General features: G+C 36.0%; 1 protein-coding gene across 4 annotated transcripts in view; it reads right to left on the bottom strand.

Moving 5' to 3' along the window:
* Positions 1 to 18,834, bottom strand: part of SNX24 (sorting nexin 24) — an 87,927-nt gene that overhangs the window by 16,294 nt on the left and 52,799 nt on the right. The gene's annotated exons all lie outside the window — the stretch shown is intronic.

Raw genomic sequence — 18,834 nt, 5'->3', positions numbered from 1 at the left:
AGCTGGTGAAATATATTTAGATTTATACAGTGGTGTTTTTGGGGGCTTTGTTTTTTAGTTTTGAGTGTTCATAGCCCTTTCAGCACAAAATTTGATGTTGAATAAGGACTCTTCAGTTATTCTGTAATGCTGGAAGAGTAATTGCGAGGAAATTGTTGAGCTTTATTTTAAAACTCTGAAGCTTACTTAAGTTTTAATCAGCTTTATTTATTAGGAAAAGGAAGGTGTGGGGGACCGTTTCATTTTTTCCCCTTGAATAGTTAATATACTAGCAATTTACTCTGATATCCTAATTCTGTAGTTAATGAGGTGGTTGCCTACACAATGGCAAAGAAGCACAAAGTAAGTTTTGACCACTAAGAAACTCAGAAATGACAAGAGACAGAGGGGCTGAAAAAAACTGAAGTCAGTCCTAACAGGAATAGAACAAGAACATGGATGTATTTGTTTAAATTTGTTTAAAGCAAAGGGCTTTCTCATAGCAACACTGTAGCAGAAAAAACCTTGTTTTAAAACATATGCTTTTCCATGTTCCCTTATATGACTTGTTTGTAAACATTATTATGTTTAAAACATTTTCCTAGCCCCACAGGAGAGCAAGACCAAATCAACTTGGAACAATGTGATAAATGCTGTGCTGACAGCACTAGCCATTGATTAAAAAGCATCTGTTTTCTGAAAAAATCACCAAGGTTTGTTTGCTTTGAAAAACACTCAAAAGAAATCTCTACTCTGGATGGAAACCAACAGGTTAAAGTCAAAGATTCAGACAATCTCTTCTTTCCTGTTTATGCCACAGGAGTAGCATAGCAAACGGTTGAGATGTGGGGACACATAAGAATATGGATATTAAAAAAGCTTAGACAGCATTTCATAAATTACACAAGCAAGTTGAAATCAATGTCAGAGAACAGAAATTTGAATAGATGAAGTAGGACATTTTTTAACAGACACTAATATGCATGTTTAAATTAAATTCTTGATAAATAACTAGCTACTAACTATGCTGTGACAATGTTTTGCCAGGGGTCATATCTCATTTACTATTTTCATTAAAAAGGAACACCACATAAAGAACACAGAGGACAGCAGGGCAGTCATAATGGAGTACACTATTTTATTTCCCCAAATAATATAAGAGCAGGAAGATGCTCAAAACTGTTAAAAAATAACAGTAAGCATTTCTGGCAGCAGGAGTCACTGCAGAACAGTCAGGTGGGCAAGAAAGGCTTTAATATGTGTTGTCAAAACAATTAACAGGTCCAGTTTTGTCACCAAGAGTCTGAATTTGTTAATTCTCAAACTACCACACTTGCGGATGTTGACAGATGGGTTATTTCTGTGTTAAAATAGCCTGAATGAGGACTGCACACTGCTCCTCAGTACCACCCACCATATTACTCTTCCAGAAATGACTTTAAATTATCTAAAATGTTTTGTGTTAGAACAAACATGCCTATACTCTTTTTGCTGAAATCCTCTTCTATCACATATTTATCTGCATTTCATTAAAATCTGCCAAACAATTAAATATCTTGTTTGTGCCAAAATTCTGCATTAAATATCCTTTCACATAAACTTTAAGAGAAGACTGTGTTTGCTCTGTGTCTGTGTCCCATTACAGAAGAGATACAGCAGCGAATTATTAAATTCTGTATTCTTCAGTGAAATGAAGTGTTCGCAGAATCAAGCCCAGCATACTGCAGGATGATTTTGTCTTGCTACTGAATCAAAAGTAGGAAAAAACATGTAGAATTAAGAAAACACAGCAGCAAAGACTTGTGGTGTGGAGTTTGTGATGCTAAATTCTGGCTGCTTTTTACAATCTTAAGTACTTGCTTGCTCACGGATTCAATTTGCATCATGAATTAATGCTACCAGAAGTGACAGAACTGAACAAAGTAACTTCCCTTCTCTGCAAACACAGAAACCCTGCTATCTGTTTGCACAGAGTTGCAAGGTTTTCCATGTTTTTTTCTTGCAAAAAAATGTAACCCCAAAACAATCCTCCAAACCCTCCATCCTTTCTTTTTTCACTCCTGCCACCCTGGCAAAAAAATCTCACCTCTCTTTCAGAGAAATGAGCATGCCTTGTTACATGCTGCTCTGTAACTATAGGAGCAAATCAATAGCAGCTGAATGCCATCTGCTTCGGGCAGCAGAACAGCACCAAAAGTGTGAGCAATGCATCTTCCCTTATTGAAAGGTTATTTTATGCAAGTAAACAATTCATCGTCTTCTTGCACGCTTGATGCTCATTTACCACTTTTGATCAATAAAATATGCAAAACAACAAAAAAATTGAATCCTAAGAGTAGTTCTGATGCCAGTGTGATAGGTAATCAATAACAGGTTTCTGTTCAGTAAGGCAGGCAGTAGGGTAACTCCTTTATTGTATGAACCCAGGAGAAAGTGTGGAAATGTGTCTTATTACCTAGATAATGCAATAACAGAGTGAAAAACACAACTTCTATTCTGTAAATTAAAAAAAAAGTGCAAAACAGGAAGCACTATTTTAATTGTATTTTCCCCCTAACTATGCAAAGGGTACTAATGCCAACTTGCTTGATCAGTCGTTGCAAAGAATCTGTTGTTATATGGTTGATAGAGCTATTCTATTATTAACATAGATATTTGGTTAAATAATAGTCATTACAAGACAAACTTTGGCCAACAACCCCAATCTGTTTCCTTTTGAAGCTGCTCTACTTTATTAAGGCTCAATTTTCAATGTATTTATGTTTCAGGTGAACTCAGTTTTTCTGTTAAAAACAAACTGCTATGGGAATTTCTTTTGCACTGTGTTTCTTTTAGTCAGACCACAAACTGCCTTATTACATTAAGCCTCCTGACAATTGATTCAAGTAGAATACTTCTCTCCCAACAAAGAAAACGACATCATTTTTAGAGATATTGCAGAACAAAACCTCCAATTTAAACAGTTTCCTAAAATAACACAAAATACTTGAAATAATAGTTGCTACTCACAAAGGTTCTGTACTCTAGTGAGCCAAGTATCCTTATTAAAAAAAAAACCCTTACTCTCCTTTGAACAGCAATTTTGCAGATTGTATCACAAAGCCATAAATTAAGCTGCACACTGTATGTTCTGACCTGCACTTAATGCTGCATTTTCTTCAATCTTCTTTCCTGATTGTTTCTAGAAACAAAATTATTTGGGTATGTGGCCTTTACATCTGAATTGGTTATCTGAACTGAAAAAATGCTGGGTATTCTTCTGTAGAAGAGTATCTTATACAGGGCTTCCATTTTAGAGAATTAATCAGTACAAGACTTAAAAACCAAAAAAACTCAACACCGCTCCACTCCCCCATTTTTCTTTATATTTGCAGTGAAAGACACTTCCCAATGTACTGGCCATGGACTTGGGGAAAAGATTTATTAAAGTGAAACCAAGCAACATTGAATAAAACCCAATTTCACTATAAAATTAGAACCAAACACTAACTTGCAGTCAAGCAGCAGCACTTCTACACAGGAAAGGCAAAAAATCTCCTGTTCATGGTTCAGTTCTTATAATTCTTGCAAAAACAAGACAACTGGAAGAGCATATCTATAAATCGACTTGTATAGAATTTTTAATGTATTTATTGGTAATTAAAAAAGAACATATTTGTACATATGGAAAAAGTCCTTCTGACTAACCTACGAAACTTAATGAATATAAGATAGGTTTAGGTTTGGGGTTTATTTAAATTTGTGAATTAGAGGCAGATTTGTAAGCAACAGTTCAAGATTTTTTCTTTATAACCTTGGAAGACCTCAAACATTTGTGGTTCTAACAGGCAGCTGCCCTTGCTACATAACATAGCTTGGATCATGCTCCTTCTGCATCCCTTCTTCAAAAATGCTTATGAGTTTATATGAACTCCAATATACAGTTTGAACACATTTATAGAAGCCAAAACAATTTTGATCAAATTAATAATACAGAACATAGTAGTGAAAGTGCAGTAGCTTGGAGTCAATGACCCAACTAGCAGCAAGGGTATAATTTAAAGTCAGAAATTTCCAGTGCATGCACCGTTAGCCACAGTGAACCTGTTACTGCTCTAAAGGGAATTGTTTGCCTCTTATTAGATTTTCTACAGCACAGCCATAAGTGATAAATGTACTGCTGTACTCACTGTCAAGTTAATCAATGCTGCCAAAGTTTTGTTGACCTAACAGTAATCCATAAAGTGAGCGGCATTTTCTCTATCCCTATGACATCTCAGTCCTCAGTGGGGATACAAATCTTACAACAGCTTCTTAAAAAAAAAAAAGAAAAAACAAAGCAAAGCAGGGGGAAAAATGATATTTTCAAAATTCTGTCTTTAAATTAGCTGACTGTGAGAATGCTTTGCTTCTCTGACAAATTGCTTAAAAATGAAGCCCACACAGTGGATTCAGTTTGATGGCTAAAATACTATCAAATGGATAACTTCACAGAGGATAAAGTCTTGCCTACGAAAAAGAAGGTAAAAAACAGCTTCAGGAGTCTTTCAAGGAAACAGTTGTGAACAGGATTTACATGTAACTATAGATTAGTGTACTGGTTCAAACAAAACACAGTGTAGCAATTCTGAAGACAGTAATGTGAAAACAATAATAAAAAATCACCACCAATAAAACCTGTCTAATGCTGAGTCTAGCTGTGATTCACAGTCCATGAGAGGCATCACCACTGGAAAGAAGAAAAAGTCAGGAAACAATCCCTGGTAAAACAAGCTGCTCTATAAACAAACTGCTGCCATGCTCTCACAAGCAATTATAGACATATGAAATATGAATTGCCATTGATTTTTTCTTCTAGAGGTCACTCTGCTCCATGTTTTACGAAGTCTAGGCATTTATTTGGGTGGCAAACTGACAAGTTTTTACAGAATTAACAGAGCAATGTAATCCTTGCTCAATTGCAGGTACTTCATTATGGCTCTGTTCCTTGACACTTGTCCCTCCCAAAACTCACCAGCAAGGGAGTCCTTGATAAAGGTGAGGAACGATGCAATTACTTGTGAAAAGAGACCATCCTAACTTGGTCAGTGAATGCTTATTTACCTTTTCTGTGCTGATGGCAGACAAGCAGCATCAGCTGGATGGCTGCATTTGTTACAGCCATAGCAATTCTGCAGACAATGTTCTGATCTGGCTAAAACCTCTCCACATTCTTACTCTTGAAAGAGGGATGACTTCTTCAGGACGGAGAAATGAGATTACAATTTAGCTTGCTAACAGAAGCTAAATAACTATTTGTATTTCTCTTAAAAATATCATAACATTGAAATAACTGCAAAAATGCCAAGATATTCTCTATAAATCTCATATTTTTGAAGTTATATTCACACTTGGCAATTGCTTGATGTTCCTCACTCAGCAATCAGAGAACTACTTAATTATGGTCAGTAAACTCCATAAATGAGGTTGAAATTGAGAATCATAGATTCATGATACATATATACTGGCATTTTTAGACAGCAATCTTCTTTACTTCTATTGTTCATTTTGACACAAATATTTGGCCTCTGGGTTTCCCATGCAAGACGAATTTGCAAAAAGGCTGTGTTGCACCCCTCCTTCCCAATGGTTATTCTGTCTCTGAAGGCTCTGGTTTACCCTACCAGAAAGCCTTGGCAACCGAAGCTAAGGTTAAATTGTTATTTAAGTCACATTTCTTGGTGCTCCAATGAAAAGACAGAACAGTACTACAATACTGTGGTACAGAGAGCTTAATTAGACTCTAGACTCTATGATGAGCAAATAAAAGTGAGTATGCCATCAGTGCAAGTATGTCTGAAGTATGGGTGCCCCAAATTCAAAGCAGATGTGGACATAATATAAAGGTTCAGAAACAATTTACAACAGAACTGAAATCTACAAAAAAACTCGCATTCTCTGTTGACTGGCCAATGAGATGACTGTCAAGACACGACCACCAGAAGACAACGCTATGACTGATATGCAGATTGAATAAACCAGTCAAAGGCACAAAATTTAAATTTTAGGGGAAAAAAAACAAACAAGAAAAGGTTGGAAGACGCAGTTGAAAGAATCTGAAATTGAAAGAATATGCTATATATGTAGAAAGGATAATATGGTAGTTGTAACCGGTAAATATACTACAGGGAAAATAATCTACATGACTCCATCCATATATTAACAAATCCAGCTTCTCCATGTGTCCTGTCTCACGTTGGACTTCTCTCTGACTTCCTTGGTGAACACCACCACTTTGTAAAATTGGGCAAAAATAACTAACCAAACTAGAGAAATTTGGATTCTTTTTGCCTTTTTTTTTTTTCCCCACACTAAATTTTATTTTAGATGTTAGGCCTAGCTGCTGGACCTTTTCACCGAAGTCTGTCTGTACTTGCACATTAATAATACTGTTCTTGAGTATCTGCATGAGACCACAGTTATCAAGAGCCTCCTACATCATTAGAGGGTAAATTCATCACAAAACCCACTAATCTTTATTTCCAACACTACAAAAAGACGCCAATATATTACAGTAACTTACTCTTGCAGTACATGTCCTCACGATTCCCGCATTAAAAGCTGGATAACTAGTTCAGGTAACATAATTAAACTTGCCTGAATTCGATTAATTTTTTAAAAAAATCCACCTACGAAGCAGGTAAGCACTACTGCATGGCATATAAATACAGTATCATTACAAAAACACAAACTGATTCTTAATCCTGAAGTTATACAACTGCTGCTGTTCAAAACTATTATCACTGCATGACCTTGACTCAGCCCAAATACAGAGAAACATCTGATGGGATAATGTGGAGATGGCAGCTTAAATGCTGGTGGCTGCAAGATGTAGACTCTCAATCCTGTGCATGGTCTTTGCTCCTCTGTAATTTCCACTGGCTTCATGAGTGCTTTTGAAATGTTACATGAGGAACCTTCTCCACCGAATGAGGTGTGAGAACTGGATCCCTCTATGGAAAGCTCACTTGGAGATCTGTATGCCTTGACATCTGGAGAAACTAGGAGAAGTTTCACTTGTCTAACTTCTTCGTGATTCTTTGGGGATATTCAGAATATTCTTCAGAAGCCAGCATTACAGGGAAGTTTCTTGGAAAACCAGTTATTCAGATTACAACTGTGATCTAGTGGCTTGCCAGAAAGAATATAAAGAAAAACACCGTAAATGGCCCATGTTGAAAGTGTCTGCTAAAGCATGTCTGTTATCATCGGTTCATGAGCTGATATGACACCATACTATCACAGTTATGAATGCTGAATTTCTCTAATGATGATGATATTCCGGAAATAAAAAATATGAAACTCAAAAAATGGAGGGTGAACTCCCCCAATGAGATACACATAACTGGAATGACATTTTCTCAGAAGGTTTTATTGGGAAAGTTATCACTGACCTTTTCATTTTCCTAGAATAGACATACCCAGTGGGTTGCAACAGCATAAGAAATAAGATTTTTATCCAACCATTTTAAAACTCTAATTCTACAAAAGCAGACTCCAGCCACATTGCTGTTGTAAAGGCCAGAGATGCACCCCACAAACTGACGTTCTAAGAGAGAAGTTTTAAAAGTTGTGGCAGCTAGTATATTTGTGCTGTCAATTTATGTGAATGCACACAGAGCAGCAATACAACTTACCTTGCCAAGGTAGCTCTGCAGAAACTGACTTAAAAATGAGTCTGTTTTGTGTGTAACAGAATATGTGTGTCCCCTCCTGCTTTTTTCTTGATGGAGTACATTACTCCAGAGTAGAACATATAAAACACATATCAACAGCCAAACCATCATGTAATATTTTTTGAACATATTAATACTCAAAGCCTGTGAGTTTATTTCAATATCTAAGGGGGCAGAGAGGCATTCTCATCATGCTCATGCATGCGTTGTTAAAAGGCTGGCACTTAAAGAACCACTTCAGGTGGTTTTTCTGTTTTTTCATTATGAGAAATATATGGAGGACCCACGTGCAGAATGACGTTTACACCATGTGAAACAATGCAATTTGGAATTCACAGACAGCTGTAAGAAAGTAACACCCATCAAACAGGTCTAGATACATATGGTTAGGGATACCCACCCTAAAGAGGAATCAAAATCCAGTGCACCAGGGCTAACTAAGTCTCTACCGAACACAGAGGTTATTGATTACTAACATAAGCACACCACACTGAGAGATTACCAAATCTAAAGACTCAAACACTGTTCTATATGCAGGGCTTTCTTATGCTTTAGACACAATTAGAGCAAATCTTGTGACTGGCTCCAAATTGTAGGATCTGTGATATTCCCTTGTCTTTTATTTTCGTATCACAGATAAAACTTTCCTTTGTGCTTAGTGACTATTCTCAACTCTATTTTGTTGAATCAGTGCTTCTTACTGCTTTACATAAAATTTGCATTCATTGAGAATGTTAGTTCACTCTGACTGTTATACTGAGCTTTGAATTAATTGCTCTCAATTAATCTGTTCCACTCTTTGATAGCTTATTTATCAGATTGGGAAAGATAGATTTAATGGTGCTTGCTGGAAACAAGTTCTTTAATTGGAAATACCTGAGTGCTTAGCTCACTTTGTGCTCTAGCAATTAAGGACAATTTGGAAAAGCGTTTTTCCCCCTACTATTGTCTTCTTGATTAGATATCCAAAGAAGCAGACAAAACAAATGACAACACCACCTAGCAATATTGGTTCAAATAAAAGCCCTGCAGCTAAATTACTTACTATGAGAAATGTGAACCATCCCCATCAATTCCAATGCTGTGTTACATTCATTTTGCTGTATCTTTGCCTCCCAAGTAGGTAAATGGCAAAATTTCTTTCAAAATGCATAGCTCTATGCTTGCCTCTATACAATTATCCCTTTCCACAAATAAGCCAAATCAACAGAAGAAATTATTTTTCTTGATTAAGCTCCCACATTTCTCTTGGGATGAAACAAAACAAACAATTAATCTTTCCTTATTTGTTCTCAGAAGAACCTGCATCCCTTAAATGTACGATACCAGGGTACCTGTGGCAGGCAGTCGGCAGCAATTAGGCTTGTGCTGAAAACGAATGGACTAGAGTCAGAATGCCTAATCTGCTGAGAGTTTCTACAGGAGGGCAAGGTTAGACCAGGAAAATTCCCTTGCTGTGGAAATACTGTTAAAAATTACCACCTGACTTCGGCATAATTAACAAGGTTTGGGAATTTATATGAACTGAGTAATTGAAAAGAATTAGCAAGAGATATATACATTAATCTTCACCAGTTACAACATGCCTAATGAAATTAAAGGTTCTACTTCTACTTCACGCTTTGTTTCTGCAAACTTTTTTCATCTACAGAAGAAGTATATTAGATAAAGACAATGATAATTATTAGAAATTAAAAAGAAGAAACTACATCGCAAACCTCAATTTTTACATCAATACTTCTTGAGCATTTTCTTATGTATAATTCAGAGTATTTACCATAAGCAACTCTGTGAGTTTTTTATTTTGATGCCCATGTTTTTAAAGTCAACAGAAAAAATCCATGTCAGTTATAAATTTAGGCATTATTCAGTAACGTGTATTTGTTTGTAAATGTACCTTCACAGAAATTCAAGTCTGTCTCAGTCAAGAAATTCTACAAAGAATGGTTTTAGTGTAAAACAAGTTTTTTTATGCTTAACTAAATCCATATTATACTCAGATTACAGACACAATAAGCAGGTGAAAAGAAAAATAAAGACAATCGGTGGTGATGTGTGTGGAGATAGACAATGTTAGTGAAGATAACAAGCCTTTATTATTCTCCTAGGCTACCCATGAGCACAGGACCTTCTCCCCTTAGTTCACTCTAAAATCCTTCAACATATCTTTCAGAAAGGAGTCATGCAGGATTGCATAAATGCCAAGAAAAGGCAGCATACACACATACACATGGGAATTATGTCTAATGCAGGAGAGTCCAATTTACTGCAGAACCAAAGGAGAAGGCTCACTGACCACCTTTCCACAACCTATCTGAGGAAGACTAGTTGTCTCCTCCTCCGCTCACCTGTCTCAGCTACTGACAGAAGCTCTTATTTCTTCCTTAAGCAGCCCTTCTCACAAAAAACTTTTCTGTTCCTATGCTCTTTCCTTTCAACATGTCTAAAGCAGAAGGTCAAGAATTACTTATTTCAGTATCTTTCTGGTAAACCCTTGCGATTAGTTCCACAGGCTGTTTTTTTTTTCCTTCAGAATGGTCTGTGCTAAACGATACAATGTTAGACAAAGTTATCATGGCACACTACAATCAAGCTTTAATTCAGCTTCCCTATATATAAGGATTAATTTAATGTTGCTTACATATGTAGCCTCATCCTATACTACTCTTTCCCCCCAGAATGAGTTCTTCATCCAAAACACAGAATGAATGGTTCAGCATATATTCCATATTTTGTTTTCTTCCTCTGGTCTCCAAGCGTGGCCTGTGCCTTACATGCAGATTCAAATCCTGCTGTAAAGATAGAATTCTTCACTTCTTTATGAACTTTTTTTTCCCCTGGCCCTCATGTGCAATTTATAATTGTGTAAAGAATATTTATGGTCGATTTTTACTCACACAAAAAGTGCATGCAGAATAACACTATCAAATTGCATAAAGTCACTGATTTGGCAAACCTAGGTCTTAACTACATGCTAATTTAGTGCTGTACACTACTGAACAACCTTAAAAAAACACAGTGTGTTACATTACACATGCAATAATAAAATACTCTTTCACTAGAAAATAAATTTTTCCCTTCACTACAATTCATTAAGTAATTCTACAGACTAATTTTGAATAAAAAGCCCATAAGATTTAGCTTGCCTTGAATGTCCAATTTAAAAAAGCAATAGGCATTTGCACACCAAAATAAAAAAATTACCTTATGATAAACAACACAAAATAGGAACTGAAAATGTGTTTGAAATGCTATCGGTTGATTAGAAAGGTGGGAAAAACTTGAGTCTTTCTACCATACTTCAGGTGGTGATAATAAGACTGCAGGAATTACAGCTCCCTCCTTCTTTCTTCACTATAATGGACAAAAATTTTTTGACTCCCCTCTGCCTTCCCCATAGAAGTTCAAACAAATCTATTAAATATCAAGGAAAAAGAAAATTTAATGCCTACACATCAAACAAGGAGCTACATTCAGGATAAGGAAGTTAATCACTTTTTCCTTCATCATGGCTAAACGAAATAAGTATCTCATACTTAATATGGCTCTAGAAGGAATTGTGGCTATTAGAACAGTTGGTCATCAGCAGACAACAACAGTGTGCCAGCACTTGGGTTTTAATATCCCCAGCTCTGCTTTAACAGGCTGTGACTTCCTAGACAAATAATTTCTTTCTCCCTCTTAAAATATCTTCTGTCATTCTGAGCATATGCAGGTCATGAAAGAGACCATTTCTCAGTGTACAGAAATGCACAATTAGTACAGTTTGATGTTCATCTTAACTTGGGCAAAAGTATGTCATACAATATCGTTATGACACACAATATAATGAAAAGAGAGCAAGCACTTAGACATGGCTTCTAAATCTGTCATGACTTCCAATGTAAATTCTGCATTTAACTGAGAAAAATTTATTTTGATCAGCTCTAACATGTAAGACTAAAATGAGAGAGAAGTTCATGCAGCGCAGTTCTATACAGCAAAACCAAACAGACTATTGAAGACAAAGGAAAAAAAAAAGAACCATAAATCAAAACACAGCAACACTTGAAAAGCAAAAAAAATTAACTCTTAAAACACAAACCAGGCAATTTTCTAAGCTTGTTTGAAAAATGCTTCGAATACTTCTTCAAGAAACATCTCTGCAGACAAACAATCTTTATAAATGTCTCTCCTTTAAATTATCTATACATTTATTTTGCTTTCCCGTTTTCTTTTGCTTTCTGCTTCCTCTTAACAAATATGCAATCCTGCATGTGTCAGGCACAGTCCTTTAAAATCTACAGACATCTAAACCCAGCTATGTATCTGTACCACTAAAGAAACACGTATGCACAACAGAATCTTAAAAAAGCTGGTAGCAGCATTGATGGATTTAAGTTATTAACCGATCAAAAAAAGATGGATGGTGGTCTGCTTTTCTTAATCTACATCATCATCTAGATCTATTTAAAGATATGTGGTACACTAACAAACTTAGTTAAGGTTTCGATAAAATCAGTAGAATAATCTGCCCTGTTACACTGAGACTGTATCGATCAATAAAATCACTTGTACTAGGAAAGTACTGTTAAGTACTGACAATCCCAGCCATTAATATTATTTAACACTCTGCTCACAATCTTTAATGAGGACAAAGAACATTTTGTCTTTTTATACTTATCATATCATTGCTTTTAGAACTCCTTACAGGTACGGTTCGACCTTGATTACTGCAGATTAAATGGAATTAGAGAAGGAAGACACTGAATAATTTTGGATAATAGAGAGAATTTTCAATGTGATTAATAGACGTGGGTGATTCAACAGACTTCCCAGTTAAACATCAGTTAAATCTTATTTCACTGAATCCAACTTTTACTTGCAACTTTCTAATGCTAGACTCTTTCTTCCCAATGTATTCACCTGAATTTAAAATAAAACTGATTTCCCCAAACAACAATCAGGAAGACAAGCATCTGTTATGGACTTGATGGGATTTATTTTTTTTTTTCTGCATATAAACCAATTTGGTCTTAAATTAGTTAGATCCAAAAAGCGAATGTGCACGTAGGACAAAGTGAAAGACTGCCTCTGCAGAAACCTTTCTGGTGCCTAATGAATGACAAAAGGAAGTCAAAGTGCTTTCTATCCAGCTCCTGTTCTGAGATATGGGGAATGGTCAAACAGAAGCCTAGTGGGAAAAAGCCCACAGGTCAGGCACACACAGAAAAAGGTGGAGAAGAATAAAAATAGGCCCACATTTTGCACAAAAGTTTTATAGCTTAAAATTTCAACCTCTGAATTCAGCCTTTAAGTATATAACCAGTTACCTCCCATGAGTAAAGCATTTAGTCTGAAAAGGTATTAGCCTTTACAAGGGGCTTTGCACACTGGCATCTGACCTGCATATCTCTTCATTATATATATTCAGCCATGTCTTCTCAGCCATATGATTAACTCTTTTTGCCTTTACTGAAACAGAATAGTGATACTGTTCATGATACATACAGGGTTTGGTTCTTGAAAACACATTAATGATTAAACAAACCTAATAACAAGCTGAAACACAAATATGTGTCTAACTATTTTAACTGTCTAATTATTTTAAGGATTATATAAGAAAGGTCATAATGGTTCAGACCAAAGATCCATTTAGCACTGTATTCTATATCCCAAAATGGCTACAAATGTATACCAAGGAAGAGTATAAATGAACAAGACTAACATATGAGACATCTTTCTTCAAAATCCTAGCAGCCTTGAAAGTTATTTCCAGCTAGAGGACCTTCTATGCTTGATACAAACTCCTCCAAAATTTTGAACCAACTCAAAATTTTGCATTCACAATACCCTTTGGCAAAGATACACAGGTATATGGGAATAACTAAATGCTTGATAAAGAATGCCTTTCTGAGAGTATAAAAGAAGAACAATTGTAATGCATATTAACACTGACAGAATGGATAAATGTGATGAATGTGAACTGCACAGAAATAGAATTTAAAAAGCTGAACAATCATTGAATAGTTTTAAGATCATTTTGCCGTTGCATTTTCAAAATTAAATAGTAACCAACTCGATTTATTTTTATTGGCCAAAAGCAAACAAATATTTCATGAAAGTGCACGTATCACAGAGATCTCAACACTTCTAAACAGCTCCAACAGCACCAGTTCAAAAACTGCTACCTCTACAGACAACACACTTTTTTTCCTTATTTTATATTGAAAATGGAACATCAAGAACTGTTCCACTTAGAAAGCACTTACAGATTGCTTCTGATCCTAGAGAGCTATGTCAGCTTCAAAGAAATCAAGATCTCCCTGTCTTTATATGAAGTCCTAGTTTTTGTTCTGCCTAGCAGTGCTCAGGATAACTTTTATGTACTACAGTGGGACATTTTTTTCTCCACTTCACAAAGAGAATACAGTGAAAAACCATGTACATTTCTTTTCCCCACTTTCTGATACTACTTCAGACAAGAGAGCTCTGAAGCAGGATTTCAGCCACATTTCCAGAACAGGAGTAATAGGCCATTCAAAGGCAAAGCTCTAGCAAACACACTATGTAGAGTACTTGTAGACTGGCATCAGGAGCCTAGATGTCTCTTAGACCAGAGACATCTCCAGCCTTCTTGACAATGGACAAGGTTATAAATGGCTGAGTTCGCATTCCTTCTTGTCACCCACAAGGTGATGGAAAACTCTTTTTCTTCACAATTAGATAAAAACCCCTGAGAAACCAAATTAACTCAGTTCCCAGAATGATAGCAAAAAGGGGTAATGAATGACACTCAAAGAAAGCACAAGATTCTTATCCCCAGCTGCAATATGAAATACTGTACTAGCTCCAAAATGCTCTGCAACAGAGTTTCCAAATCAGCAAACAGATCCTTTCAGTATTTTTTAACCGAATCCAAAACTTTCATGAAGAAACATCACAAAACTAGATCAACTTAAAATAGTACAAAAGCTTTGTTCATACCTATTGTTCAGCCAGAAAAGACTATTTATTTATTTATTTAAACATTATTACAACAAATTCTGTATCAATGCTTACTGAAGTAATTAAAGAAAATCATCATGGCCCATGAAGAAATAACACTCTGGACCAAATTTTCTGTATGACAGTTTTTCTTCTGCAGACATTAACTACAGAAATAGCCCATTTCTCTTCATTTTTTTCAGTTGTAGTTGAACTGTTCTCCGAAAAAAGATTAAAAAATTGCAATATAATAATGGGTGCTTTTCTTCTTTATATGTCTGATGAATTTACTTGTAAAGCAACTACACGCTATTCATTACTCCATCCACTGTTTTCCTAACTCCACCCAGCTGGAAACTAAAAAGTGAAGAAGTATAGGATTGGATTCTAATTTCTTAAGAGTAAAATTGTAACAGATACGGTTTTACTTATGTTTTTCAGGAAGGATTGGTAGTTAAAATATTTTTAAAGAGAATTGCATTTTGAAGAATACTGAAGTATAAGTCAGAGTGCTACTCAGATTTCCAGATTATTTCCTTAAATGGAAAACAAAACTCTAGTCCAGTTTCGTAAACGCCATAATTCATTTTTAAGATTTGGATTCCTGAAACTGCTGGAATGCTGAAGTTCATCAAGTCTTCAAGTCTCACAGCCAAGCAGCACTTTAACCGATCTTATCTCCAGGAATCAGGACTGTTCTCTTTGTAAAAAGTTCAAGGATAAATAAAAGGCAAGTATGTTTTCTTGACCTCGGCCAAGAGAGAAATATTAGCTCTACATATTAACTCTGGTTAGAGACATATGTACATACAGACCCTACATACATACAGAGCACTTCAGAAGGTCTACAACACACTGTTTTATATTAGAGCCTTGCCAGTCACATAAAGAATTTCTCCAGGTCACCCAGACCACATGAAATGAGTTACTATCCTGAAGCTCATCAAAAATGGGCCTCCTTCAAAATCTCTCTCTATAAGCAAATAATTTCAGTGAGGACTAGCAGCAGCCACACAGTCTCATGCTGAGATATGGGTGCCACTTCACAGTGAATTCTGTTAAAGATGCCTGTTATCTTGTTGGACTGATGATATCAGCAAATGATGTGATTTCTTCTGCCCAAGGGGGCTAGAAAATATCTATTCCATTGAACTTTAAAAGGCAGACCTGTCAAAGGGCAAGTCCCTAGGGCAGACAGACTGGATGGCAATAACATCCAGCATCAGCTTACCGGGAAAAGAATATGACCTAACTTCAAATTAGTAGAGAGTAGGTGGCTAGACCAAATTCTTCCCCATTACCAATTCACTGGAAATAAGCTCTGTAAAAACTGCTCTTCCAAGAGTACATCATATAAAATCCATTTGTCACAAATACTGCTTTAATAACCAATTGGATAAGGTCCCTCCAGTGCCACCCTTAGGAATCCCAACAATATCTTCAATGTCCAAAATAAAAGTACGTGTTTACTTCGTGCATCCACAAGACAACTCACTCAACTTGTACCCAATAATAATTGTGGAAGAGGGAGCTTTTCAAGTGATTTATATCTCCTTTAAATACACTTCCAAAACAAATTTCATTTCTGTAAAGAGTCAGTGCAAGATTATACAGTGGATGAAGCTACAATGCTGATTATCCCTCTGCCCCACCGTCTCCCATACTCATCTTCTACCTTCTGGTACTTTCAAGCAAATGTATTTCTCCATGCTCACTACTATCAGGAGTCACAGATTTTCAATGCAGATCCATCTGGCAGCCCTTCTTAAATTATAGGCTCCTTATAAAACCACCTACTTAAAATCTGTACCTTCTACCTTTCCTCAACACAAAGGTCTTCAGGAAATGCATCAAGAGAAGGTGTTTCTAACCGTAAACAAGGATCATCTAAGTTCTAATCTTTTTACAATCTAGAACTACTATCAGAAAGATTTTTGTCAGCAATAGCATAATCCAGTGATTCATTTTACAAATTTTAAATCAAAACCACCTGTCTTCTCATCTCTGTTGTATGGTAAGCTACAAACTCAGATATACAAGTAAGCAACTATAAAGTTACCTAGCTGATGGCCACCACAAGGCAACTAGAGCTGGTTTAGTGTTCTTCCACTGTCAGTAATAGGCGTTTGGAGAAGAGGAGACTGAGGGGAGGCCTCACTGCAGTCTTCGGTATTTTTGTGAGGGGAAGCAGAGGGGCATCTCTTCACTCTCGTGACCAGTGAGAAGACTCGAGAAAATGGCATGAAGCTGAGGTAGGAGAGGTTTAGGTTGGATATCAGAAAAAAGTTTTTCACCTAAAGGGTGGCTGGGTACTGGAACAGGCTTCCCAGAGAAGTAGATACAGAACCAAGCCTGAGAAGAGTTCAAGAAACATTTGGACAATGCTTTAAGGCACATGGTGTGACTCTTGGGGTGTCCCATGCTGGGCTCAGAGTTGGACTCGATGATTCTTGTGGGTCCCTTCCAACTCAGGATATTCCATGATTCTATAATTTTCTTATTTAGCAAAGACTAAGAAATCTTAAGGTCAACTTAAGTTCTGTGTGCTGTAGTTTAAGATCATGCACAGCCACATTTACCATGCTCAGAAGAGGAGCAATAGCCTATTCTTTCGTACTGATTTGCTTGAATGTTTGGGGACATATTCTGTCATTCACTTATCTTTGCATCTGTTTCCTCATTAATAAATTAAACATAATCCTTCTTTCCTCTTGTCAGTCAGTTGATTGTTCTCAGTATTCACAAGGGCACTGTATATATTATTATACATGCAATTGAAATGCTATGCATATTAGTGCTTCTAGTCAATTGCTTCACAGTATTAAAAACAAAAGTTGTAAATTCCAGTCAAACTTGTAAAATATGGAAGTCACATAAAATAGTACAGATAAATCATTTTTTCACAATTCCATGAAAATTGGTCTACTGCAACAAAAAAAATATCCCCAGTCAATCTTTTAAAAACATAAGTAATAAGCAATCTGATGAATATTAGTTGGCAGTGGATACTGATAAATTTACGAAAATTACCCTTCGTAACTTACAATTTAATAATATTTGTTTTTTTCATAATTAATAATTTTTTCATAATTTCTTCAGAAAGATATAATGAAATGTTTCTGCGCTCCTGTCCATCCACCACAAGAAACAAACAACCTATGCTGAAAGGATTTAAAAGGGCGGTTTCATCATGAAAAGGTCACAAAGTAACAAGGTCCTGGCAACTGCAGCACCTTCTGGCTTAGGCAGGGGAATGTCTTGCTTTCTTTATTATTTGATAGAGACTGATTATACTATTCTCATTTCATATAATAATTTTTATCTGCACTTAACTATTGAAGACTACTTAATTAAAAATATATTAAGAACTCAACACGATTAGACTATGTCAGGTACAGGTCTGTAATTGACAGCTATCTGCATGGCGTTTTACCTCTTTCCTGTACAGGTTTTCAGGGTGCAAAGTGAAACAGTAAGAAAAAACGTATTGCATAACACAAATTCTCTGAATGTAACATTTGTGTAATTGTTCAATCTTTGCATTAGGTTCTGGCTGGTTTTATAAAAACAGTTAATGACTGCCATGGCTCCGTAAGAGTTTACCAGCTGCACAAATGGCTGGCTACTAGTACCACCACTGACTAGTGGAACTAGTAGCCAACCTGCTCTTAGAGAATAACTCTCAATAGCACCACCTGAAAGTATGTTTGTACTATTTTACACACATGGTGTTAAATTAAAAACAGACCATGTCTTCTGAAATCATAGCATGTTCCTACACTGCGTCTTGGAAAATGCTTGGCAGTATTAAAAAAAGTCTGATAACTGAAGTACCTTAAAATGAACTTTTCATTGTCTAAAACAAGGCTCTAATTATTTTAAAAATTAAAATTTCACTGATGATTAGTTCTGCTTTCTGTTAGCAGACACAGAAATTAACGACTTACAAAAATATTATGACTTTTCTTCTTGTTTTATTTAGTATGCACATTAGTACAGATATAACTTAGAGGCTTGTTATGTTTTAAACGGGTGGTGTCCAGCAGTCCCTTCCAACCTAAAGCACTGCATATTCCTAGGACAGCCAGTGGTGATAGAAGAGAGGACGAGTTAATTACAAAACAGCACAAGAACGAGAGTTGACTAACTCTTCCAGTAGGGGGGGATGTTCTTTTACAGTTTATCAGCAATTAAA

Source organism: Chiroxiphia lanceolata, chromosome Z (assembly GCF_009829145.1).
Source record: "Chiroxiphia lanceolata isolate bChiLan1 chromosome Z, bChiLan1.pri, whole genome shotgun sequence".
NCBI classification, from domain to species: Eukaryota; Metazoa; Chordata; class Aves; order Passeriformes; family Pipridae; genus Chiroxiphia; species Chiroxiphia lanceolata.
Note: the sequence above shows the minus strand (reverse complement) of the source record. Positions and strands in the feature narration are given on the sequence as shown.